Below are 26,824 nucleotides of genomic sequence, written 5' to 3'. Positions count from 1 at the left end.
AATAATTCAAGCCTTCACAGACTCTGCTAAAGCTCATTTGTTATATTTGACTAGTTATGCTGTAAATCTGAAGAGTAAATCCCCATTTCTCTCTTTTAAATTCCCAGAAGTATTTCCTAGATCTTAAAACAATTAGAAGAAATCTACATTTGTTTTTCTATTAGAGTACCTCCATCCCCACCCCCAGCTAACTCACTGTCAACTTCCCTCATTTTATCTACTTGAAAACTGCAATCCCAGCAGTTTATGGCTTGGCGAGCATGTCAGAACAGAGTTATATCTTCAAAAATTACATTTGAAACCTCACTGAGCTCTGAAATATCCTTTGGCAAGGTCATGACTATGGGATATTACCCTCGCCCCTGAAATTTCAGAAAAGATGTTTGTTTTTATCATTAACATTGTTCACCTGTCCAGTCAATCGTTTTATTCATTTGTCAAATGTTATACTTACTATATGTTAGCTTATAAGAATACAGAAATGGAAATACATGACCCCTGGCTCTCAAACAGCTGAAACTTTGGTAAAGTCACAGACACACACGCACACACACACACATGCACACATGTATGCGCACACGGAATTACATTACCATGGACTAAGATCTTAATGTTTATAAGCTCAAGGTATATATTTAAAAAGTGCTTAATATTTTTACATATTAAGATTGCATTTAAAGTCCATGCAGACGATAAATAAATCATTTTAATTTTTTAAATAAGGGTCTTAAATGCTTTATTTTAACATAAACCACAGATCAGAAATACAAGCAGTGTCTGGAACGACGTGACTACTGTGATTATCAGTTTAGGTAGAGAAAGTGCCATTTAAAATTTAGTGAGTCAGAGCCTGGGGATGCTTATGCCACCTGTCATTCCCTCTTAACAGCTCTGATCTTGGTCAACTACTTAGAATATTATTGCACCATTCTTCAATCTCTGCCTGCAGTAGCTTAACACAGTCTCTGATACTGTTTTTTGCAATCTAAGTTAATATAGACAAGCATTTTGAAGGCAGCCCTAAGGCCAAGGAGAGTATTTATATCTACTGCCATTCAGAGAATAACAGAGCCAATAAAGCACTCAATAGATTTTGCACTTTTCTCATTATGTTCCTGGGCCTCCTATGGGTATTCTACGCAAGACTGTGGGTGTTCTTAATCAAGAAAAGCAGCAGAATTCTTCCATCATTCTGCACTTGCCATGTTTTCGTTTATACGGATTTCTCGGCAAGTGATATTGAAGTTTCAAAAATATTTTCTTTATTCACTGGGGCATGTACGATGGCTCTAATGTATTAATATTCACTGTCTACATTCGATTAATTTTGATAGACTTGGAAATGTACTGAGGTTTTCCACATAAAAGTTTTCTTCTCGAATATAAGAAGTACATGAAATCCCGGCATGGCCAATACAGCTACAAAGCAGGTATCTCATAAGGTTCCAGTATAAATATAAAAACTCATACTTCCTTAAAGTTGAAAACTATGTAGAATCAATGAAATGTCTAAGCTACTATACTAGTTATCATTAACTGAATTTCTTGTATTTCCGTATGGAGAACTCTTTATTGCTGAGCCCTCCTGGCATTCTCAATCCTCGGTGCTTCCAAAGTCAAGATAGAGGATAGGTTTGTTAAATAGATAAAAGTAACAAGGGGAAACTAAATATTGAATCTGCCCATATGTATACAGGGTAAACACTACCATTTCCCCGCTTATTCATAGGTTATATCTTCCAAGATCTCCAATGGATGCCTAAAGCCACAGATAGTATAAAATCTTACATAAATGATGCTTTTTCCTATTCATAAATATCTTTGATAGAGTTTAATTTATAAAGTAAAGCACAGTAAGAGATTAATAATAACTAATAATACTTAGAAAAGTTATAATAATGTATTACAGTGAAACTTATGTGAATGTGACATTATTAAGTAAAATAAAGATTACTTGAACACAAGCACTGTGATACGAAGACAGTCAATCTGATGACTGAGATGGTTACTTAGTGACTAACAGGCTGGTAACTTATACAACATGGATACACTGGACAAAGGGATGATTCACATCCTGAGAGGGACAGAGCAGGGCGGCGTGAGATTTCATCACACTACTCAGGATGGCGCACAATTTTAAATTTATGGATTCTTTACTTCTAGAATTTTCTGTTTAATGTTTTTGGCTTTCAGTTGAATGTGGGTAACTGAAACCATGAAAAGCAAAACAGGAAAAGGGGAGACTACTGCACAAAATTTGATATTAAACAATTGAAAATATTTTTTAATTAAAGAATTACTTAAGAATTTATTACATTCTTATCCAATTTAGTGCCAATAATGAAAAATAATGCAAGGCTATTGTAGGGGTGTAAGTGATAAAGATGGACCAGCTAATCAAGAGTATCATGAGAGGAGTATTCTAAAGAACTCACATCTTTCTACTGTAAGAAACATTATAATTCAATAACTGTTATGATATGTCTAGAATTAGGGTAAACAGTGTTTTATACAATACTTATTTCTTCCTCTACTTTTATTTTCTCTTTATGTGAAGGTTCTAAAATATAGAATTCAATAACTTTATTATTAAGCCTTTCTTTTCTTTAATTACTGAATACCAATACTTCCCTTTACTATGTCTAGATCTTACCAGAATCTTCGACTCTGTTTTTACCTAGCTTATTCCTTATTTGCAAAGCTAATGAAAGACAAAGAGAAGAACTGCCTCTGTTCAAATGACAAAATTATATTTTTATTGTGTGATTCAAGAAAATCTTTTAATGGTATATACTGCATTTGGATAATGATTAATTTGGTTATTAGAATAGTTAAATTTTCTAATATGTTAACCTTGCACTTTGAAATTTTAGCAAGCACAAGTTAAAAATATATGAATTTACAGAAACCATATGCCTTCAATTACAAGTCACTGCAGCAGTGATAAATCCTTCATCCAGGAATTACTTGACTGATGCTCTTCATGGATAGTCGGCAGGGAGATGAGAAGAGGGATATTAATGACATTTTCTATATTGGTTTTAGCAAACTGATAAACACAGAAGAAATATGACAAGTGATCCCCACAGTCAAATCTATCAGACTGTAGAAAATCAAAACTACTTTTAAAAACAGAAGTGAAGCTGGAAAATCCTTTTGAGTTTGCTGAATTTAATATTTCATCTTGTCAGACATAAAAATAAAATGAAATATCACATATTAAAAACAAAAATTAATTCAAAGTGAATCAAAGACCTAAATATGAGGCCTGAAACAATGAAATGCATAGAAGAAAACATAGATACTAAACTTATAGATCTTGGTCTTACAGAGGATTTTATGAATTTAACCTCAAAGATAAGTAAAAGCAAACATAAATCAATGAGACTAAATCAAACTAAAAGCTTCTGAACAGAAAAAGAAACCATTGACAATACAAAGAGGCAACCAACCGAATGGGAGAAGATATTTGCAAACAACGCCTCCAGTAATGGTCTAATATCTAAAATATATAAAGAACATGTACAACTCAACAACAACAAAAAAACAATCCAATGAAAAAATAGGCAGAAGGCCTGAACAGACATTTCTCCCAGAAAAACATACAAATGGCCAACAGATATGAAAAGATGTTCAACTTCACTAGCTATTAGGGAAATGAAAATCAAAACCACAATGAGATACCACTTCACACCTGTTAGGATGGCTATTATCAAACAGGAAAGTAATAGCAAATGTCGGAGAGGTTGTGGGGGAACAAAGGAAGCATCATACACTGCTGGTGCGAATGTAAATTGGTACGACCACTATGGAAAACAGTATAGAGGTTCCTTAGAAAACTAATAGAATTATCATATAACCCAGCAATCCCTCTTCTGGGTCTCTACCCAAAAAATACGAAGATTCTTCGTGCACCCCAATGTTCATTACAGCATTATTCCCAGTGGCCAAGACATGGAAACAACCGACATGTCCTTTGACAGATGACTAGATAAGGACTATGTGGTACATATATACAATGGAATACTAATCATCCATAAGAAAAGATGAGATACTGCCTATTGTGACAATATGGATGGATCTTGAGGTTATTATTTTAAGCAAAAGAAGTCAGACTGAAAAAGCCTGGAACTATATGATTTCACTCACATGTGGGATATAAAACTGAAAGCAACGAAAAAACAAGACCAACAAAAATCATAGACACAATAGTTTGGTGGTTACCAGAGGGAAAGTGGAGAAGGGGGTGGTAGAAAAGGGTAAAGGGGTTCAAATATATGGTGACAGAAGATTTGACTGTGGGTGGTAAATACACATGAAATACACAGATGACGTATTATAGAATTATACACTTGAAACCTATACAGTTTTATTAATCAATGTCACCCCAATATATTTAATAAATACATTTAAAGCTAGAAACTTTATTATTGCTTAATTATAAGACTTTCACCTCAAAAAAAAGGTTAATTTTTTAAACTAGAAATGTATTTTAAATAATGCAAGGCAATGACACTAACTGGCCTTCTTACATAATGAAAAATGTTCAAGGTTATCAGAACAAATAGATTACATGTTTTATTCTTGTTTTACTATACTTCAAACATCCTGTTTAATGATCCAATGTGATTCATTGAACCTAGCAACATAAAGTACCCAGTATCACCTATAAGTCCTAATTTCATAAATGGTTCAAAATTCAAAGGCATGAAAAGTTCCAGAATCTTTTACACATGAGAGTTACACATGCATCTTGCATAAGTCTCTTGTTGTCAAGTCCTGACTAAAGACTTGCAAAAGATCGTATAGTCAATGCCTTAAACTCTATATGGAAAATTTGAATTTTTTTTAATGACAAGAGTTTGAAAAAAATTGAAAATATGAATAATTATGAGAAATGATGGAATGAAGGTGATGTAGTTCAGAGAAGCCAAAATTTATGCACCTGAATTCAGCCGACCTCAGTGGGCCACATGCCACAAACTTACAAGACAGTAAAAAGAATCAAGGCAGCATCTTTTTATAGGATCATATGTTAATTCATCTCTAAATATTTACAGAGAACACTATATGCATCACAGTTTATGAAACATCAATGATTCCGGATGCTATCTTTCTATCTAAAGAGCAGAAAGTACTCACACTTTTCTACCTTTCTTGATTTTTTCCCATAGCTCCCCAGCCCCATAGTATCTGTCAAACCCCGCTTCTCCATTTTTCTCTCTGGACTAGTCATGTTTTCATACATTCAACAAGTGCCGTCTGAGTGCCCACCATATTTTCAGGTCAGTGGCAATGCAACACTGGACAACAACAACAAAATGTCTCTGCACTCATGGAGCTTACATTAAAGTGGCAGAGAGAAAAAAAATAAAATAAACAAACAAGTAACTTTAGAACGTCAGGCATTAATAAGTGCTGTGGGGGAAAAAAAATGTGGCAGGGTATAGGATTAAAGAGAGAATGGTGAAGCCACAAGGGAACTCATTTTAAGGCAGGCTTAGAGAAGCAGAGAGACCTAGTCCATTTTACTATCTAGAGGACATATGCTCCTCGCAGATGCATCAGCAAATCATAGAACCTGAGGTGGGAGCCAGACTAGTGTGGCTGAAACAGAATAGAAAGGCCGCAGAGTAGAGAGATTGGGATCAGGGATGTCACCTCAATTCAGATCCTATGGATCAAACTAGCGAATTCAAGTCAGCAACTACCTGACAGTCTAATAATAGCCTTTAAATATGTAAAATAACTTGACATTTTCTCTGAAAACTTAAGAGGAAATTTTCAAAATGAAATTAAATTTAAACATAACATTAATATTTTAGTAATAAACATTATTAATCACAAGAATAGATTACTGAGGGTAGTTATATCATTTCAGAAGGTCACATTTTTAAATAATATTTATTCATTTATTAGTTATATAAACATGTATCTATCAGGCTCTGGCAATATGAATATAGTAATACTGGCATTGAAGATATAATGATAGAGGAATAGTTCCTGCTTTCAAATTAAATACTGTAATAAGAATGGCTAGACAAACACAGATGCTAAAGTGAAATCAGACAGCACCCTGTGCTCCCCCGTCACCCGAGCATCATATTGCATTGATATTATTTAGTTGTTTCTAACCCCTCCTCCTCTCTCACTGTAAGCTTTACAAGGGATAAACATTGTCTGATTTGTTTATTGTTGTACTTCTGCCTCAAAACAGTATTTTAAATATAGTCAGCATTGAATAATATTTGTTGCAAGAATGAACGAACTAGTAAAGTAAATAAAATCAACAATCACAATGTGTGACGAGGGTAGTGGAAAACACTTTGAGCTGTACAGTTCTTAAAGAAGGTTCCCAGGCGAGATGATGGATGAGTTGAACCCTTAGGCAGCCCGAAGAATTAGAAAAGGGAGGGAAAGCATTTTAAAGCGAGGGAACAGTTTGTGTGAAGGCATACGGTTTAGAGAACATGAGCCATTCCAAGGCTTTTAATTTATTCTATTATTTGAACAATGGATATCTATGGAAAAAATTGGTTTATAATAAAGAGTCTTATATAAGGAGTTTGTATTTCCTACTGAGTGTGAAGGAGCAGCTCCATTACACTGCCATTTACCAAGATCAATCTACTGGGAACGAGGGGGATGTTCTTCTGTAAGAGGCAGAAACAAGGGCATAAAACCCGGTTAGGAAGTGTTTACAGTACTCCACTTAGAAATAATAAGGGCGGTGCTAATGGGGGTGATGAGGCAGAAAGGATTGAAGGATACATACACTAAGACATGATAATCGCATACTAAGAATAAGGAAGAAGACAGATGGCCAGGATGGTTCAGAACTATTTGCTTTGGGATAGATCTGAATTTGTCCAGGATTTATCACTACTAAGGGAGAAAGGCAAACATTCTTTTCTTGATACCTAATTGGCATTTCAAAAATTCAAATTTCTATGTTCAAGCCCTTGCTCTGCTTTTATGAACAAATCACTTCATTTTGTTTACCTTCCTAACTATTTATGGAATTGGTAAGAAAATCAATGTGATGATGGATGAAAAAACATTTTTAAAGTTGTAAAAGTCTACAAATATTAGTGTCATTGTTTATTATTTTCCTCCACTACTTGTACTTTCCATTCTCACATATTTCATTTTTATTTAAGTTTTTCCTTAATCTTTTGCCCGTATTATTTTTCTTCTTTCTCTTTTTCTCTTGCTTTTTTTCTCTTTCAACATAATGAAGTAGCTTATTAGTGCCATATTTAGTAATTTCTCCTTTCTACCAAGGAGTGATCTCATTATTAGAGACACTTCAACAAAGTATGTGTTGAGATATTTCATGCAGAATATTTCATGTATCATAAGAAGTACAGATATCCTTTAATAGCCATACAGAGTGTGTCACAGAACACAAATACTGGTAATGATAATAATGATGTTGATAATAATAAATTGATATTTTTTGAAGATTTCATGAATTCCAGGCACTTTGTATTACCTCAGTTAATTCTTATAATAATCACTTGGACAGGTGGTACTCCAATTTCACCTGGCACTGAGTCCTAAAGAACAATATATAGCTTACTTAGTAGATGGAGATCAAGTTCATATAGGTATGTCTCCAAATACTTTGCCCTTAGCATTCACTTTCTTCTGCAGAAATATACCTAATTAGTCAAATTAGATACTTTTGTCAGTCATCACCTTTCTATTTCTAATTTTTTCATTCTGTAAGCACACATTCGGCATGGCACTGTGCTTGATGCTAGAAGAGGGCCACGATACAAAAATAATGCAAATATGTATTAAACAAATGCATGTGAATAAATTACATTTGTAAATAAATATAAAATGTTCTACACGTGAAATTATATTTAAATGTGTAGAAGTTGCTAGAATGATGCATAAAGGTATACAAATACACAGCATGTTCAGGAAAAATCAAATAGTTCAGGGCATCAAGACACCAGTCATCCTCACAATGGTGAATGCAAACCCCAGGAGACTTTCCAAGGGTACCGGGGCCTACAGAGTTTTGTCAGTGGAGGGCTTATTAACACACATATGGTGGTTCTAAATTTTTTATTTGCTTCTTTATTTCTTTTATTCCTTTGGTTGGGCTTTTAAGAGTGTCCTAATTGTTGGAGCACTTTTATGATAGCTATTTTAAAATATCTGTCAGATAACTCCAACGTTCTGTCATCTCATTGTTGGTGTTGGTTGGTTTTCTTTTCTTATTCAAATTGAGATTTTCTTATTCAAATTGGATTTTGTTTGTATGAGTAATTTTGGATTATATCTTGGACACTGGGGTATTATGTTACAAGATTCTGGTTCTTATTTAAATCTTGTACTTTAGCAGGCCATCAATATATTAGGGTCAGAATGTGCATCATGGCTCACTTTTGTTGACTGTGGTTTGAATGTCAATTTAGTTTTCAAAGTTTCTGCAAGCTATTGGAGTCTGCTCCACTTGTGGCCAATTTGAAACATGGGTGCTATTTCACGAAGTGGTTCAGTTTGTAAAATTTTACACTGTAGTGTCTGATTAGCTTTGCGCACAGACCACACAGAAGTTCTACTGGGACTTTATAGATTTAAAGAATTCTTTTCATCATCTCCTTCCTCTCTGTAATCTTACTTTAATTCTCTAGCTGGGAGGGGTGAGGAGCTGTGTCTTTGCTGCCTTTCACTTAGTGCAAGGCTAGCAGTCAACAGAGCTCCACCCCATGGTCTCTGCAGTGACTGGTGGGGAAGAGGAGAGGAACCAGCTTATTAGTGCTGGGTGGGAATGGTTGGCAGGGCTCTATATATAGTCTCTATGGCTGTAGCACTCAGTGGGGACACAGAGGGACACGATTTGTTTAGCATTATTCTGAATTCTATATACAGCAGATATAGTCAAAAAAGTTTTTGTCATGTAGGGCTATTCTTCTGAATCTTTTTCTTTCCTTCTCTGAGGCTTCTCATAGATGCTTTCTGTATTTTGTCCAGGCTTTTAGTTAAAAAAAAAAAAAAGAATATGCTTGTTCAGTTGTATTTGGAACTGGAAATATCATCTACTTATTCTTCATGTGTTCCCAAAGAAAACGAAGAACATCATTCAAAATGGTATCTGCATGCCTATGTTCACTGCAGCATCATTTACAGTAGTAAAGATATGGAAGCAACCTAAGTGTCTATCAATAGATGAATGGACAAAGAGGTAGTACATATGTACAGTGAAATATTAGTCCATAAAAAAATAAAATCTTACAATTTGTGACAACATGGATGAACGTAGAAGGTATTATGCTAAGTGAAATAAGTTAGAGAAAGACAAATACTATATGATTTTACTTATAATGTAGAATCTAAAAAACAGATGAACAAAAATGAAACAAACTCATAGATACAAAGAACAAACTGCTGTTCACCAGATGAGAAGGGATTGGTGAAAGAGATTAAGAATTACAAATTGTCAGCTATAAAAATAGTCATGGAGTTATAAAGTACAGCATAAGGAATATAGCCAATAATACTGTAATAACTGTGCATGGTGTCAGATGAGTACTAGACTCATCAGGGTGAACACTTCATAAAGTGTATAAATGTCTAATCAATGTGTTTCCAACTGAGACTAATATCACATTATATGTCAGCTGTAACTGAAAAATAAATTTTAAAAAATAATTTTAAAAAAGGACATCAACATTTATTAGGTTAACCAAGCCAGGAATTAAGTTTGAGACTTGGTCCTAGAAACCTCTAGAATTTGTGTTCTCTTCATCGCCAATGCCAGTGATCTAGTTCAAGCACTGTTCTTGTAGTTTCTTGTATTAATTACTGAAAATTTTTCATGGATGTTTAATTTGCTCTAAATATTTTCCTGCTTTATACTGTTCTCTAATCTGAATAACCATTCTAAGCCATTCTGAAAATATGATCATATTTGTTTATTTAAAACCCTTCAACAGTTTCCCATTTCATTTAGGAAAAAACTCCGTAACTCTTTAAAAGGTCATTTATCATCTGCACCCTCTTACTCGTTTACTCCTGCTTTTATACATTCTGCTCCAACCACAAGAAGCTTTCACTTCCTAACCTGTCATGCTTTTGCCTCTCCCTGACAGTAGCCCATTCCTTCCCCTTGGGTAGATAAAACTCATCATCACCACTTTCAGAAAAACCTATCCTTTAGTGTCACCTGATACTGTTCTTGAAAGAACTAAAAGAAGGGCACTTATGATTCAATATTAATCGAGGTTCTGCCCTGTCCAATAGACTGTAAGCTTAATGAGATAGTTGCAGGTTGAACTTGTTCATCATCAGTCTATCCCCAGAACCTGACACATTGTAACTCTTCAAAAAAACATTTGCTTGAAGAAATATGTGAATGAAAGGGTTTTATTTAGCCTGGATGACTGAGCAGATAACAGTGCCATTATCTAAGGTAGAGAACCCAGTAGGAGATTCGGTTTCCTGGCAGATGAATTCAAGTAAACTCCTCTTTGAACCTGATGACTTCATTGTGACAATAACACTTCCATTCTTATATGCATCTATGTAAGTATGAGGGTGAATGGATGTGCCTGTATGGTTGTATCCTCATTAACAAATTGCAAATAGCAATATGTATAACTAAGCATAAGATCAAGAGACTTGGAAATATTTTAAGTTTATGAGAGAGAAATCTTTCTGGTAATATGAAGTCTGAACATGTTTAGTTGAAAAATACACACTGTCATAAAAAGACTTGAGTATAGACTTGTAACTGAAAATCTAAGAGAGCAAAGGGAGTTTGCAGAGGTCAATTACATATAACAAAAGTATAGCCTCCATAAATGAGTGAGATTATTGAGTGAAAAGTACTCTTTGTCCTTGGGTCTGAGGTTTCTACAATTTGGTGTTGCTTTGGGGTTATCTACCCAAAGTCTAATGTTGACAAAACTTTATTAGTTCTTAAAATGTAACAAACAGGCACTTGATATAAAAGAAAACTGAGAAATTAATTATTTTTAAGGAACATGTGTAGACACTAAAATATAGTTGTCAGTTCCAGTATTGGCTCTTTTTTGAAGCTGAAAATCTTAAGGAATTTATATTGAAAGTGCAGTAATAATAAAAAGCACTAGTAAGACTTCCAGTTTCTAGTTTGGCATATAAAGACCCTAGACGTCACCTCTTCATCCTGACAAGAAGCTAGACAAACTAAAACCTAAATTTCTGGAGCCTCAGTTTACATATTCAATAAATAAGGTAGAAATACCGATATCATAATAACGCTTGAGCATCAGTTTTATAGTAGATGTGAAAAACTTACCTCAGATCTGCGTCAAAGTAAGAAATCAAGAGGGGAAAAAACTAAGCTCATTTAATGGGCAAATGATAGAAGGAGGCCAAATTTCTTTCATAAAGAAGTATTAATGCAGAGTCAGGACACATTTTAGGCTTATTTTATCAAATATTAAGTCATTGGAAAAGTATTTAGTCCTGTTCAGAGGCCTTTGCTCCCATAAGAAGCTTTGCACCACGCAACTGAAATTTTGGTGACTGATCATTTCTCCAAAGTGTCCAGATTCTGTTATTTTCCATTTTTATTTCCTTTTTTATTTATTCATTTGTTTATTTACGAAGAGGTAATTTACCCAAACAAGAAAATAAGCAAAATGACAACTAATTCTTTAAAATTTTGAAGTATATTTTTTATAAATGCACCTCACTGTCATCTAATTCTCTCCAGAGATAAATATACGTTTGACTGATATGATTTCCAGCCTCATAAAGTTAGAAATTAACATACTAATAAAAGACAAATAATAATGTTTGTGGCCTGTAGAAATGATAATCCCAAAGCTTGTGGTTTTGTTGCTATATAGAAATTTAACCTGTCTTTTAGCTAACCTGATATTCTTGTTTTTGCATTCTTTTCTTAAATTATTCGATTACCTATAAACATGAGGTATTGCCTTTTGCTGGTGCCTAATTAGAAAACAGAAAAAAAGTTCTGACCTGAGACAAATATTTTCATTTCCCATGTAGCTTCTTACCTTCTCTCCCTAACTCACCTTCCTTCCTATCTTCCTATCTCCCCTTATTACCTCTCATTTTTTCTTTTACTTCCATATTTCCTTCCTTTTTTTCCTTTACTTTTTCTAACTTTACCCATTTTTGACTAAGCTATAGAGTACTAATAATTGTGTATGCACTAATAATATTTGTTATCTCATAGCCTTGCTACCATGCAGCATGAAGTACCTGTACTTGATGTTATTATCTTATCTCTGGGACTAAGTAACAGACAAATGTGATAAACTATTCTACTGGATAAATTATGAATACTGATAATATCTACTTATCTTGAAAGGGTAAATTAAGCTATTAGGTAACCTGAGAAATAGAATGTTAGACTCTTTGCTTCAAGAGGGAAATGACACTTGCGAAAAGTTGTACAAGTTTTTTTGTACACAGGTACAATAAAAAAACAAAGCACTGATGCTCGAGAAATTGAAAAATGAATAATGAATCAAATTATTTCCTAGGATCGTGGGTTCTGTGTAATTAGCTGTGAAGGTAAATATTACATGACAGAACAGGGTCTATATTAGTGGAGCACAGCTTTAACACAATCCTCAACGTAAAATCTGAGGTTTCCTGTCGATTTTACTTTTTGTACTAGTATTCTCAGCAATAGCTTTGCCTTAGAGTTTAGTTGCATTATGGACAAAATAACAACAAAAATATAAAATACTAGAAATGCGCGACTAATATAAAATTTAATATCCAAGAAAAAACATACTGAAAAAAATACCAAAGCATAAACTAAAACAAAATATTGCTTTGTTATTAATGATACCAGTAGGAGACACTCACAAATGGGAAGCTTTTGTAAATCTACTTTGAATTTAGTGATCTAGCCCAGGGTCAGCAAATGATAGCCTAAAGGTCAAATCACCTTGTGCTTTTAAAGTAAAGTTATTGGAACATGGCCATGACCAGGTTTCCTGATTAAATATAGCTACTATTAGCATGATCCACAAAGCCTAAAATATTTACTCTCTGGTCATGTACAGATAATGTTTGCTGACCCCAGATCAAGACTAAATGCTTAGAAGAGCCTATACTTTTACATGAGCCTAAATTATAATCTTGAGAATTTTAACCCCTTGGGCTAGATTACATCAGAGATGAAAAGCACATTTAGGCATTATGTCAGCATCCCAACAGGAAATGTGAGTCAGCCAAATTGCAATTATTCCAAGAGATGTTATCAATAAAACAAGTATTTATAACAGTATTGGATGGGTATATAAGAACCATAAGGAAAAAAATATATATATTATATATTATATTATATTATATTATATTATATTATATTATATTATATTATATTATATATTATATATATATATATATATAATAACCTTGGTCTGGTAATAGCAGAGGAGCTGCTACCGCTCTAAGACCCTGAAGTAATGAAGGGAAGAAGCAGTTAACAAAACACGAGAGAGACTTGCAGCGAGACTGCCTTGAGAAGAGCAGTAACCTTTGGTCCAGAGACACAGTAATCCTGCAGTACTTCTCAGGGAGAGAGCCAAAGCAGTAACTCCCTGACCTCACTGCCTTCCTTCTTTTACTGTGGTATCCCATTAGAAATTGAAATGGAAGCCAGAGAGCACAGAAAGTAGGTCTTTATTGGAAACCAGGTCAGCCTCTTAGGGCAGAATAAAGTGGATCAAGGAGAACAGACAAAAAGACAGAAAATATGGCTAGCATACTATGAGTGACTTTTTCAAAAAGTAGGGCCACTTGACCAGCCATTAATAAAAAATACACCAATGAGTGACCTTCAATCAGACTAGCAGAGTGTGTGTATATGTGTGTTAAGAAGAAAGGAAGCAATAATGGCTGAGTTCACTCCAACATCTGTGTGAGTGCACAGGTGTGCATGCATACACAGGGAGATAACAGTATAAATGAAATTTAACTATTCTTCTCTAAATATGCAAATTCCTAACATTATTTGTTCTAGGCTCCCTAATTGCTTTAGCAGCTGATTAAATATCTTCAGAAAACATCAAAGATATCAATCTTTTAGCATGTTCTTGACAAATCCTTATCTATAAATTATTTAATGGAGAAATTTTCAATAGCAACTGTGACCAAATTCAAACAAGGAGATTAAATTTGAGGTGAATATCCTCTATCTAAAATTATTTATGTAGATTGTAGCAAATATAAATTATGTCAGTAATCTATAAAGTTCAATTCTAATATATTTTCTGCAAAAATGTATTCAATACTGAATCGAAGTGTTTGTTTTGCTTACAAACATAAGTTCTACCCTTCTCGTTAGCCACGACATCACAGAGTACTTCCTCTGACTGTTTCGTGGAGTCAGGACAATCTGTGAACAAGTTTAAAATGGGCAAAAAAGATCAGTGTTTGAATGTTTTCTTTGTGATCTTTGACTATATTTGTGTCACTGAATATCTTTGTCTTTCATTTTCTCTGAGATATTCTACAAATCTGTACGTTATAAAGAAAAAAACAAAACTGATGTTACAAATGATTTTGCCCATAGAGATGCAAATAAACTCTGTGCCTAGAAAGCAATTGATTTTTCCCTGTAGATATTGACCAGTTTTGCATCTATTAGTAAATTCAATTTGGCATTCCTAAGTGCTTATTATATTTGTGGTTTTTAAAATTCTCCTTGGAACCAACTGTTAACACCTTACTGTTTCCCTCATTAGTTGGTTAGTTACATAAAATCTTTAACACATCTATTTCACATTTGTATGGGAGTCATGATTTTACTATTAAAAAATTATCTTTTACTGATAGCATGACTAAAGCTAAGGGTCATGATTTAAATTGGAGAAGGCACATTAGTTTCTCAAGAAGCCTTAAAAGATGTCACTGATTCCCTAGAGGGTGGAAGAAGGATTGCTCAGCAGGAGTTCAAGTAAACACCAGTTCAAGCACCAATAGATTTTAAGTGTCAAGTTGATAAAGGAAACCACTTAAAAAGACAAATATAATGCTTCTTAATGATCTGTTATTTTTATGGTCAACTACCGTATTTAAAAGGGCTGCTGTTATAGTACTTCAATAATTCCTCAGAGAACAACAGGGTATGATTTCCATTCCTTTTTATGGTAAAATAATAATAATAATTTTAACGTTGTTTGAATATTTTTACATGCATCCTTCACACTTCGTTATCTTATCATGAAAATTGTGGGTTTCCTACTGTTCCTTACTATTACCAGGTTGAGACAGGTTTCCATCTCACGCAAGATCAACTAGGCCCCCAGAGAATTTGGCAGCAGCATCGGTCACTACCCAGTTTGCCTGTGTCCTAGTATACATAAATATTCTAAAGGCAAGCACTCTGTGTGTGGAGGTAGAGAACTGTTTTTCTTTGAATTTTTTAAATTTCACGTAAAACTTAGCCCACAAATATCTTTGATAACAGCCCAAAGTTTCAACTTATATTAAGTGCCCATACTAAAGTAAATACATATTTTTTAATCAGTGTCCTTTAGCAATGTTAATTATGGTTAATGCCATTGAGTACAGCTATATGAGATGAGCAATTAGAAATAAAAACTCAAATGTATTCAAACGTTGCTTAGTAGGTGGCACAATGGCTTAAACAAACAATAGCATGTGGTTCAGATTTAGATGTAGTAAGCCTTTTGACATGTGAGTAAATGTTAATGGAAATAGTATCTGTTAAATGTTAATGTTAAATCTTGTTTAAAAATTCAATAAAAACATAGAAGTAGACTTTCCTGATGGCTTGGCTACTAAGAGATAGGGTAAAATCCTTAGTTCATCCTCATTTGCTACAGAACCTGAAGGTTTAAATTTATTCTCATTAGTTGATGAAAATAAACATTAATATCCAGCAAAGGAAACTACCAACAAAATGAAAAGGCAATCTACTGAATGAGAGAAAATATTTGCAAACCATATATCTGATAAGAGACTAATATCCAAAATATGTAAAGAACTCATACAATGCCATAGGAAAAAAAAAATCTGATTAAAAATGGGCACAAAGTCTAAACAGGTATTTTTCCAAAGAAGACATACAAGTGGCCAACAGGTACATTCAAAGGGTTAACAGGGAAATTCAAATCAAAACCACAACGACATATCATCTCACACCTGTTAGAATGGCTATTATCAAAAATATAAGAAATAAGTGTTGGCAAGGGTATGGAGAAAGAAAACCCTTGTTCATTCTTGGTGGGTATATAAATTGATGCGGTAACTATTATGGGGTTCCTCAAAAAATTGAAAATAGAACTATCAAACAATCTAGCAATTTTACTTCTCAATATTTATCCAAAAAAATGAAAACACTAATTCGAAAAGATACATGCACCCCCGTGTTCATTACAGCATTACTTATAATAGCCAAGATATGGACACAACCTATGTCCATCCATGAATGGATAAAGAAAATGTCCATAAAGAATGAAATGTTGGCATTTGCAACAACACAGATAAAACTTGAGGGCATTATGCTAAGTAAAATAAGTCAGAAAATAGGTAAACGGCATCAAAAGATACAAACTTTTAGTTATAAGCATGGTGACTATAGTTAATAATAATGTACTGCATCTTTATTTGAAAGTTGGTGAGAGAGTAGCAACTTAAAGTTCCCTTGAAATTTCTCATCACAAGAAAAAAGATTTATAACTATGTAAGGTCCTGGATGTTAACTAGACTTATTGTGATTATTCTGCAATGTGTACAAATATCAAATCACTGTCGTACACCTGAAACTAATATGTTACATATATGTCAATTATACCTCAATTAAAAAGTAAATAAAATCACAACTACTTATCATTCAAACAAGTGGTGACTGATTACTACTGACCGAAAGAACAAAACTGCCATCAAAATATTTTTTTTCAGCATTGGAAAGGCATGCCAGTTAGTGGTGCTTTAGCACGGGTCAATGACCTGTAAAAGCTTTTTTGCTATCTACCGTTGCATCTCAGTGAGTCCCAATAAGCCCTGGAATTTATGCAAGAGAAAGCAAGAGAGAGTTTAAAGGCCGATAAACAAATGGTAAATAACAAACAGATCCATTGACCTCGATACTAAATACTCAATAATTTCTTTAATTGAGTCAGATTAATAGTTCGCTCAAACTGGAAGACTGTCATTCAAAATGATTCCCAGCCATGGGATAGTCCAAATTTGTAATGCATATACTTACTAGTACACAAGGAGTTAGTTATGACGTCAGCTACTAACCAGATTTCAGGCAGGGCAGGAAATCTGGAATTGGCTGCTTCTACTTGTTATATGAATAAAAATTGAGCAGTTTATTTGACCAAAAATGGAATTATTTAGAATAATATGCTTCTAATCCTCATTGTATGTTGACACATTTCCCCATTATCTCTTTGGACAGATAATCTAGAACAATGTCTTGGTTCCTACCTCCAGGGCAATGTAGATTCTGCTTTCATAGTCATAAAATGTAAAGTCTGTGATTCGGGACATATGATTAAAAGTAGGCTAAGCATAAAACAAAGCCATATTTTAAACACTATTCCTCACTTATCACATATCCTCTCTCAGGCACACACACACATGCACTGCATAGGTTCTGAACCTTCAAAAATGACTAATTTAGGGTTTGAAGTCTCTTAGGGCAATTAACTCTTGCATTAATCCTCTGCATATTGGCCAAACATTCAGTACAGGACTCTCTACATCTGTTTCACTTACAGTATTGCCTTTAATTAACATTATTGAGAACTTATACCTTCTAATTAGGTCAGGTACACATCATGTTTCCTTCTTTTCAGTTTGCCTTTAAGCTAAGCAAACAGTCCAAAAGGGTTATCTTGCTTCAGCTGGCTAAAATCATTGCTTTCTGTTCTTAATGTGTTTCTACTTTGCCACTCATAAGAATGGGTGTCCCCTTTTTAAGCAGTGCCCATTATCCATTTTAACATATCAGAAGTTTTTGAGAGCATCATTGCTTCCTATCAACCAAGAAATGTCCCAGGGTCTCCTTGCTTTTCAGTTCTGCTTACCTACCAAGGAAACCCTGAACAAAAGCATAATGAGAAGGGAGTCAGGGCATAGGAAAAGCAGATGTGAATATTATCTGCTGGGGCAGCCACGTGACATCAGAGAAGGAGTGACTGAATGAAAGTTTAAACTTTTTAATATTACTAACTATAAGCTTTTCTCATTTTCCTCTATAACATCTTTGAGCCAGTTTAATTACATCATGCTTAATAATGGATTAATTTACAATATTGTCCAACACTTTACATTCATATCACACACGCAAACCCTACTGATTTTAGGCCCTAAATTTACTTCAAACAGTCCTATTTCAATGTATTTATTAATAACATTTCCATATATGGTTTGTACAGAACGCTTACAACTATGACAATTCTACACATGATTGGATCATACCTATTTACGAGTTTTCATTCTGAAGCAGAATAAGTGGAAACTATAAAATAAAAACTTTTTATATATTTAAATTATCATACGGATCTATTTAATCTGTAAATTGAAAACAGAAAGCAAATAGAATTGATGTCATTGGCTATCCAGAGTAGTCCATGTGTGTTTTAAACTGTAAAGGAAACAGTCAAATAGTAAGCACAGACATGTCTGTGACATTTCACTACTTCTCTCCCATTTATTTTTTCTGTGCCTTCTCTTGGGATTATTTACTCCAGGTGTCTATCAGGTGAGAGTGAGGAGTTTGGGCAGCTCTTCAGAGTGATAGCACTACATTTAATGACAAACTGCTATTCTGCCTTCCTAAATTGTGAGATAATACATCTTCCATCACAGACACTGTGATTGAAAACTGTTTAATAGTCAGATATTTAACCCTGGTCAATGGTTTTCTAAAAGATATTCCTCATCAGCAATATATATCATTCATTGCTTTACTATAGAAGCCAAATAGTTGCAACCAGATTTTCCCCAAGGCAGCATGCCAACTCCTCTAATCTACATATAGATTATCTACTGATCAGTAGATACCTCTTGGCATATCTTCTAATCCTCCTCTGAGCAGATATGCCAAACTGCAGAACCTTCTGATTGATGAAGGGACTGTTTACCAGGTCAGTTTAAGAAAAAAGTCAGCTTAAAAAAAATTCTGTCAATGGCCCATAATCATAGCTGATGGGAAAGACTGATGCATCCCAAGAGCATCTGATAAAAGAACGCTGTGTCTTTGTTGTCACACTGGTTTCTGACCAAGCAGTGGAGTGAGGAACTTATTCCTGATTTTAGTGGAAATGTCTTTTAAAATCTCCATCTATTGGATTGAAATTAACTAAAAAGTTCTTGTTAGGAAGTAATTAATCTTTGGACCTCAAGATGACTCACCAAAGCTGGGAGTCCGCTTCTTCGTGTGCTTCTCTCTTTTGTTTATAGTAAGTACATTCTTTATCTGATATATTATCTACAAGCCTGTCACCAGCTCTAAATAGTGATATCTCTGTGAGCAAGCATGTCACAAACTATAGGGTGCTTCATATATAGTCATGCACCACTTAACGACGAGAACACATTCTGAGAAATGTGTCCTTAGCTTAGGTAAATTCGTTGTTGTGCTAACATCACAGAGTGCACTTACACAGACCTATATGATGTAACCTAATACACACCTAGGCTATATGGTGTAGCCTATTGTTTTGAGGCTCGTACAGTACGTCACTGTATAAAACAAGAGATTACATCAAGCACAAGAGAAAATGACGCAATCAAGAGATATGGTAAACATGAGGTGTATGAGGCTGCTGCTGGCATATCACAGCATACTGTTTCACAGCAAACTTTTTTTTTTTAATAAGGAGAAAGATTACACTCTAAAATGGAAAGTATAAAGCTAAGCAGGATCGGGCCTGGTTAGTACTTGGATGGGAAACCACCTAGGAAGACCAGGTGCTTTAGGTGTAAAAATTAAAAAATAAGGGATTGTAAGCAGACAGGGTCTTTGCAATCTGTGAGGTGAACCAAGGGTTGCCTTGCCTAAAAAGTAAAAAAATTAAAAATAAAAAAATAATTAAAAGTAAATAAAATAGAAAGTACAGTAAATGCATAAACCAGTAACAATCATTTATCATTATCAAGTATTATGTATAGTACATAACTATGTGTGTTATACTTTTATACACCTAGCAGCATGGTAGGTTTGTTTACATCAGTATCACCGCAAACATATGAGTAGCGTGTTGCACTATGACACATTATCTGAAAGTTAAAGCACCAAGTAGAAGTCAGATACTGTGGTCATATCTACTGTATTACTTAGAGAATAATTTCACCTGACACCTCATTGACCACCCCACTCCACCCACCTGCACACATACACAAACAAATCTTTATCTCATGGCCCATTTTTTCCCCATGATTATGTGATTACCGGGACATCTCTGTTATTAAAATATGACTCTGCCCACTTGCCATAAATACATGTTGGTCCCAGGATGTGCTGGGTCTATGTCCCCACATCAGAATATAGCCCTAAGAAAGTTATTCAATCTCACTTTACAGCCAAAGTTATAAGTTAGAAACTTGAGGAATGCTGGTGGCCACGTATTATCCATTGTTAAAGAGAGAGAGAGAAGAGACCTGGTCTTTCGTGTATCTGGTCCCGTGTGCTTCAATTCCCTGAGGAAATCAATTCTACTTTTGCTCAAGCTAGTTTGAATTAAGATTCTATAACTTTTAACGAAGACAATATTTTAGGAAGCTCTTATCTTAACAAAGCTGTCTCTACACCATTTACTACACAGGCATTGCAGGGTGGGTTCTAAGAAATGAGAGGACAGAGAAAGAGCTTTACGTCTTTCACAATAGAGAAGAGAAAGACATTGATAAGGAGAAGCAAATGATTTTTTCTTTTTTATAAATGCACAGAGATTACTACAAAGAATAATGAACTTTGCATACTTCATCTAGCCAGTGTTTAGATTTAACAAAATTCCTGCTTTCTTCCAGGGCGAATATGTGCCCATAACCAAGGTAAAAATTACTTTTTTTAAAAAGTCAATTAATGTGAAAACATCATAACAATATGACAATAAAATTCTTTGTCACCTACACATAGGAAAGGGCGAAATGCCAGACAAGGAGTACTCCCAAGTGCTCAGTCAGTAATGAGGGTCAAGAAAATATAAATACAACCATAACCTTGAGTGAAGATTATGAAAATAAACTAAAACTTAGACATTAAACATAGTAAAATATGTATGTATGTATGTATGTATGTGTCTGTGCCTGTGTGTATGTATGTTTTATATCTACATTCAGCTATAATCACCCTTATCACAACCACAATATCTTCATTTATTTTCTATTTTTCAATGAAGCTTAACAAATGGTTAGGAAACTCTCCCGCTGTATGCTTCTCTTTTTTGTTCAATGCTTTTTCTCTACCAACCAAAAACTGTTCCTGACACAAGCATTAATAAAGAATCACCAAACTGATAGTCTATTAATAAAAATGTTATTAAGTGATACTAAAATGAGATCGCTCATGAAGTGACAAAAGAAATGTGTGAATCACCACAGCTGTTCATAAAACATTTATCAGAACCTAGTTTCTGAAAGGCCTACTAACTACCTGAGTCCGTAGTAAGGCTTTATCCCACAAGTCAGAATTTTTGACTTCACTCATATCTTCATACTCAGATACTCTGACCTTTCTACCTATGATCACAGTAAGAAGGAAAAGACAAAACTGAAATCCAGAGTCACATAATAAATAAAAATGAATTTATCACTCTACAGGACAATGGGGGAAATTTTTTATTATACAGGGAGGTGGTGATTTGTGATGGTTTATAAGCACTCTGCTAGGACACACAAAATGCTCACTTTTAACAAATACTTAACATAGTTTCCTTGGTTTCTATTTCTTCTGAAGTACATTGATGTTCCGAGATTAGTTTACCGAGGAACAGAGAAATTAAATCTCCCAACAGAGAAGTATTTATTGAGCCTGGATTAGTGAGCCACATTGTTAGAGCAGAAAAGAAGGCACTTTGGGGAAAATGGTTGGTAGTGTTAGAAAGCAACTGTAAGATATAATTTGTCATAGAAATAAAGTTTGTTTATGGTCAAATATGTTTTATTTTATATTATATTATGTACATTATATTGTTACATGCTACATGTTACATACTATATATGTTATATTATATATTAATAATCTTACTAAGAAGTTGATAGAATAAGGAAACAAACTATTGAGAAGGCAAGTAAATACATTTTTTTAATTATTGAATAAATTGTTCTCACAAAATCTTTGGATTTATCTGACTCAGATTTGAACTCTCACTTAGAAACACATACTCACTGAGTGACAAAACAGAGCCAATTACTAACCAAAATAAACTCATAAGTATGCATTTATAGTGACTTTAAAATATATATTTAGTAATCAGATACCAGTATGAAACAATGTATTTGAAAATTTGGTTAAACTGTAAAGCAAGGATTTATTTTTTTAAATCGTTTTCTTACTATAACACTTACCATAGCATAACTTAATGTGAGTAGATTTTCTTTAAGAGAGAACATGTTAATGAACTATGTGTTTATGGTTTTCCAAAAGAATATGAAGTGCTTTAATATTTGTCCACCAAGTACTCGTTAGGCGTCCAGATTGTACTGAAGAGAGGGAATAATAAAAGTACATCAATTACTGATGAGATTTGTTGGATCTGATCTAGGGCCTATAATGGAAATAAACCAAGAAATTGTGCTGAAGTTAAAGGAGAAATTTGGAGTCAAATTAAAATTTACTTCTGAAAAAGAAAAAAGAAATAAAAATAAAAGATTTACTTCCAAAGGCAGTAGCTAAAACATCACTACAGTAAATAATTATTGAGTACCACATATAATAAAAATAATGCTAAGGACTATTACCCTTCGATAGGTTAAATATTTTCTTTAAATCGTCACAGTGAGTAAATGTCAAAACCTACACTTTAACTTAGGTCTTTTAGGCCTGTATTAGTTAATGTGTACTTTCTTGTCCTCTGATCTGAATAATCTGTATTCCTCCCGCAGGCAAAATATCCTCACCTTCTCTCAAGGTCCCGAAAAGTCTCATCCCTTTACAGTATTAGCTCAAAGTCTAGAATCTCGTTATCTAAATGAGGTCCTGGTAGGGATGAGGTGGCTGGGGTGTAGTTCCTCATGCAGTTTCTACAGTACAGTTCTCTATCTGTGAAATTTAAGTGTTATTTGCCTCCCACACTCCAACGTAATGTTGGGATAGGCACAGGACGCTTGCAGACATTACTGTTCAAGAGAGGAGCGGGGATTGGGAGGTAAAGGAGTCACTGGTTTTAGTAATTTTGGAATCCAGCTGGGTGGGCAAATGCTGGAAACCTTGATTAGTTTTCAAGGCTTGAAAGAGTTCTCCCTGGCCCAGGGCTCTGCATAGCAAGCTCTGGTTCCTGCTCTCTGGGTCACCCTTTAGCCGCTTCCTGCCACTGTCTTCCCCCAGCCCATGAAAAGTAGCATGGGTTTTTAAATGAGCAGTTTTACCAGTCTGCTTCTTTTTAGTAGAATTTTGTAGATCTAATGACCTCTTTTTATTTTGTGCTGTCTGTTCCTTTCAGTTAAAGGAATTATTGTTTCTGTGGACATAACTCTCGCAAAATAATTGTGGCCTTCTATGACTGTATTCTGAGGCTTATTCATTTTGATTTCAAAAGGCACAGCCCCATTTCTCTTTGTGATAATTCCTTCCGTGCATTGGGCCCCTGTTGAGACTGCTTTGGGAGAACAACCTTAAGCTTCCTAGATGCCCAGTTTTTAATTGAGAGGGCCTGTGAAGCACAGCCTTAAGCTCCTTAAAGAACCATAGGTTTGGCACCACCTTGTCTTTCTGATATCTTTTTATTTTTAATTAAGTTTATTAGGGTAACATTGGTTAATACAATAATATAATTTTCAGGTGTACATTATAATTTGATATCTGTATATTCTATTGTGTGTTTACCACCCAAAGTCCAGTTTCCTTCAGCTACCATATATTTGATCCCCTTTACCCACTTCGCCTTCCCCTTATGCCCCTATATTTGACCCCCTTTACCACGTCTACCTCTCCCTTCCTCCCAAATCCCTTACCCTCTGGTAACCACTAGTCTATAGTCCATGTCCATGAGTCTCTGTTTGTCCTGCTCATTTGTTGCTTTTAGGTTTATATCCCACATATAAGTGATATCATGTGATTTTCAACTTTTCCTGTCTGACTTATTTCGTTTAGCATGATCTCGAGGTCCACCTGTATTGTCACAAATGGCAATATTTCATCTCTTCTTATGGCTGAGTAATATTTCATTGTATATATGTACCACAGCTTCTTTAGCCAATCAACTATTGTAGGACACTTCAGTTGCTTCCATGTCCTGGCCACTATGAATAATGCTGCTATGAACATCAGTGTGCAAATTTCTTTTCAGATATGGGTTTTCAAGTCTTTGGGGGTAAATACTCAGTAGAGGGATTGCTGGATCATATAGTAGATCCATTCTTAGTTTTTTGAGGAAACTCCCTACTGTATTCCATAGCGGCCGTACCAATTTGCAGTCTCACCAGCAGTGTATGAAGGTTCCTTTTTCTCTGCATCCTCTCCAACATTTGTTATTACTTGTCCTGTTGATTATAGCTATTCTAACAGGTGTGAGATGGTATCTCATTGTGGTTTTTATTTGCATTTCCCTAATAACTAGTGATGTTGAGCATTTTTTCAAATATTTGTGTCCATTTGTATGTCCTCTAGGGAGAAATGTCTGTTCAGGCCCTCTGCCCATTTTTTTATTGGATCATTTGCTTTTTTTGTTGTTATTGAGATGTATGAGTTCTTTGTTTATTTGGGATATTAGATCCTTATTGAAGGTGTTGTTTGCAAATATATTTTCCCATTCAGATGGTTGTCTATTTACCTTGTTAATGATTTCTTTTGCTGAGCAGAAGTCTGACATCTTAACAAAAGCTTCTCCAGTCACAGCCTAAGCTTTATCTCTAGACCATGTTTTCCTGGAAATGTCCTGGATTCAATATTTGCTCAGAAGCCAATTTTGTAATTTTGGCATCATTTGTCATTTGGAAAAGCTAAGAATGGATACCTTGGTTTGTGTAATTTAATCTCAGAAGCAATACCTCATCACTAATTGTTAGAAATGGACCACTAGATCCAGTCAATCTTCAAAGGGAGGAGAGTACACAGGGTGTGAATACCAGGAGGGGGGAACTCCAGGGCCAACTAGGTGGCTGCTCACACAAGGCCCCAATCTAAAGGTTTTGCTCCACATCACATGTCAAATTTCTGGCGACGTTTATTCTGACTCTCTAGCAGCAAGGTATCGTCGTGGAAATGCAACTCATTTATGGCATTCTTTTTTTCTACTGGGCAAAATATAATCCATTTTAGAATTATACGTTAAGTTTTTATGAATAAAAGGGCTTAAAATGCCTACGTTGTTTTTAAAATTATTAGTTTTACTATTCTATTGTTATTTTTATTAGTATCAGTGTTATTTTGAGATTGATTTGAGCCATTTTGCACATCTTATATATGAGAAACTAACCATAATTTGCTCCTATCTTTTCAATTATTTTTGTATAGCAAATAGCTTTGGAAGATAGAGCATCTCTCTCCAGAGCAAAGGTCAGACATATTTATGAGCAATATTTAAATTTTTAATTTCTTAAACTCAGTGTTCCTCTTCTATAACACAACCCTCTGTGCATGCAGTTTTTATTTGCCTTTTTAATATGAGAATTAATGCTCAGATAAAAATAATGCTACTACTCTGATTACTGCTATTGCTGTAAGTAATATATTATCTTTCACCTCTGACACAGGAGTCTTACATCTTCAACCAGCATCCATGAAACTAAAGTAGTCTAATGTGTTGACTACTAAGTATAGTAACATTTCACGCTCTTTTCCTTATTATGAGAATAAATGGTTTGGGTAAAGTGAATTAGATTTTTTTAAAGGTATTTATTACTGATGAGTAATATTCTACTATATGGATATGTTGTAGTTTTTTAATCCATGATTCACCTACTTTTAAATTAATATTCTTTGAGAAGTGATATCTGATTTTGTCATTTGAAATTTAAATTTACCAGAAACCATTGCAATTGTTTCCACTCGATTTTGTCTATTTGTGTCATTGAATACAAAAACTGAAAGAATTACTGACCATTAGGAAAGTATTCTGTTCATATTATCATTATTATTATTATTATTATTATTATTATTATTATTATTATTTTACTAGGGTTCCTTTTGTAGAAAATGCCACAGAATTTAGATAATTTATGTGGGGATATGTTAAACAGAAAAAAGCCTATTTATTTTCTCTTTTGCAATTTAGAAATATATCATTATTCATTTTATTTACAAAACATCTCTGTCTGAACTGAGGAGCACCTGTTTATCCTGGAGCATAGCCTGAGAGTCACTGCCGTATTCTGTGCACCAGAAAAATAAACACCTGTCTACTTGGTCATGAAGTTAGTAACCTTATGCCAAGGGAAAGTGAGCTTGGCAGAAGATACCCTATTGTCTAGCAGAATCCTGATGATATTCTTAAGTTAAAAATAATTATGCAATTATCTTAGGAAATTCTTATATGGGTAAATGTTATATATCCTTTATATATCTCAGTTATATATCACTCAGTTATATATCATTTTACTTAATTGACTTTATTTAGCATTTTATTAGTAGGATTCAATTATGAAAACAGAAGCTACTCAAAGTATTCTGAGTAGAAAGATATTTAATACTGAGAAC

Source organism: Pteropus medius, unplaced genomic scaffold (assembly GCF_902729225.1).
Source record: "Pteropus medius unplaced genomic scaffold, Ma_sr-lr_union100, whole genome shotgun sequence".
Classification (NCBI taxonomy): Eukaryota; Metazoa; Chordata; class Mammalia; order Chiroptera; family Pteropodidae; genus Pteropus; species Pteropus medius.
Note: the sequence above shows the minus strand (reverse complement) of the source record.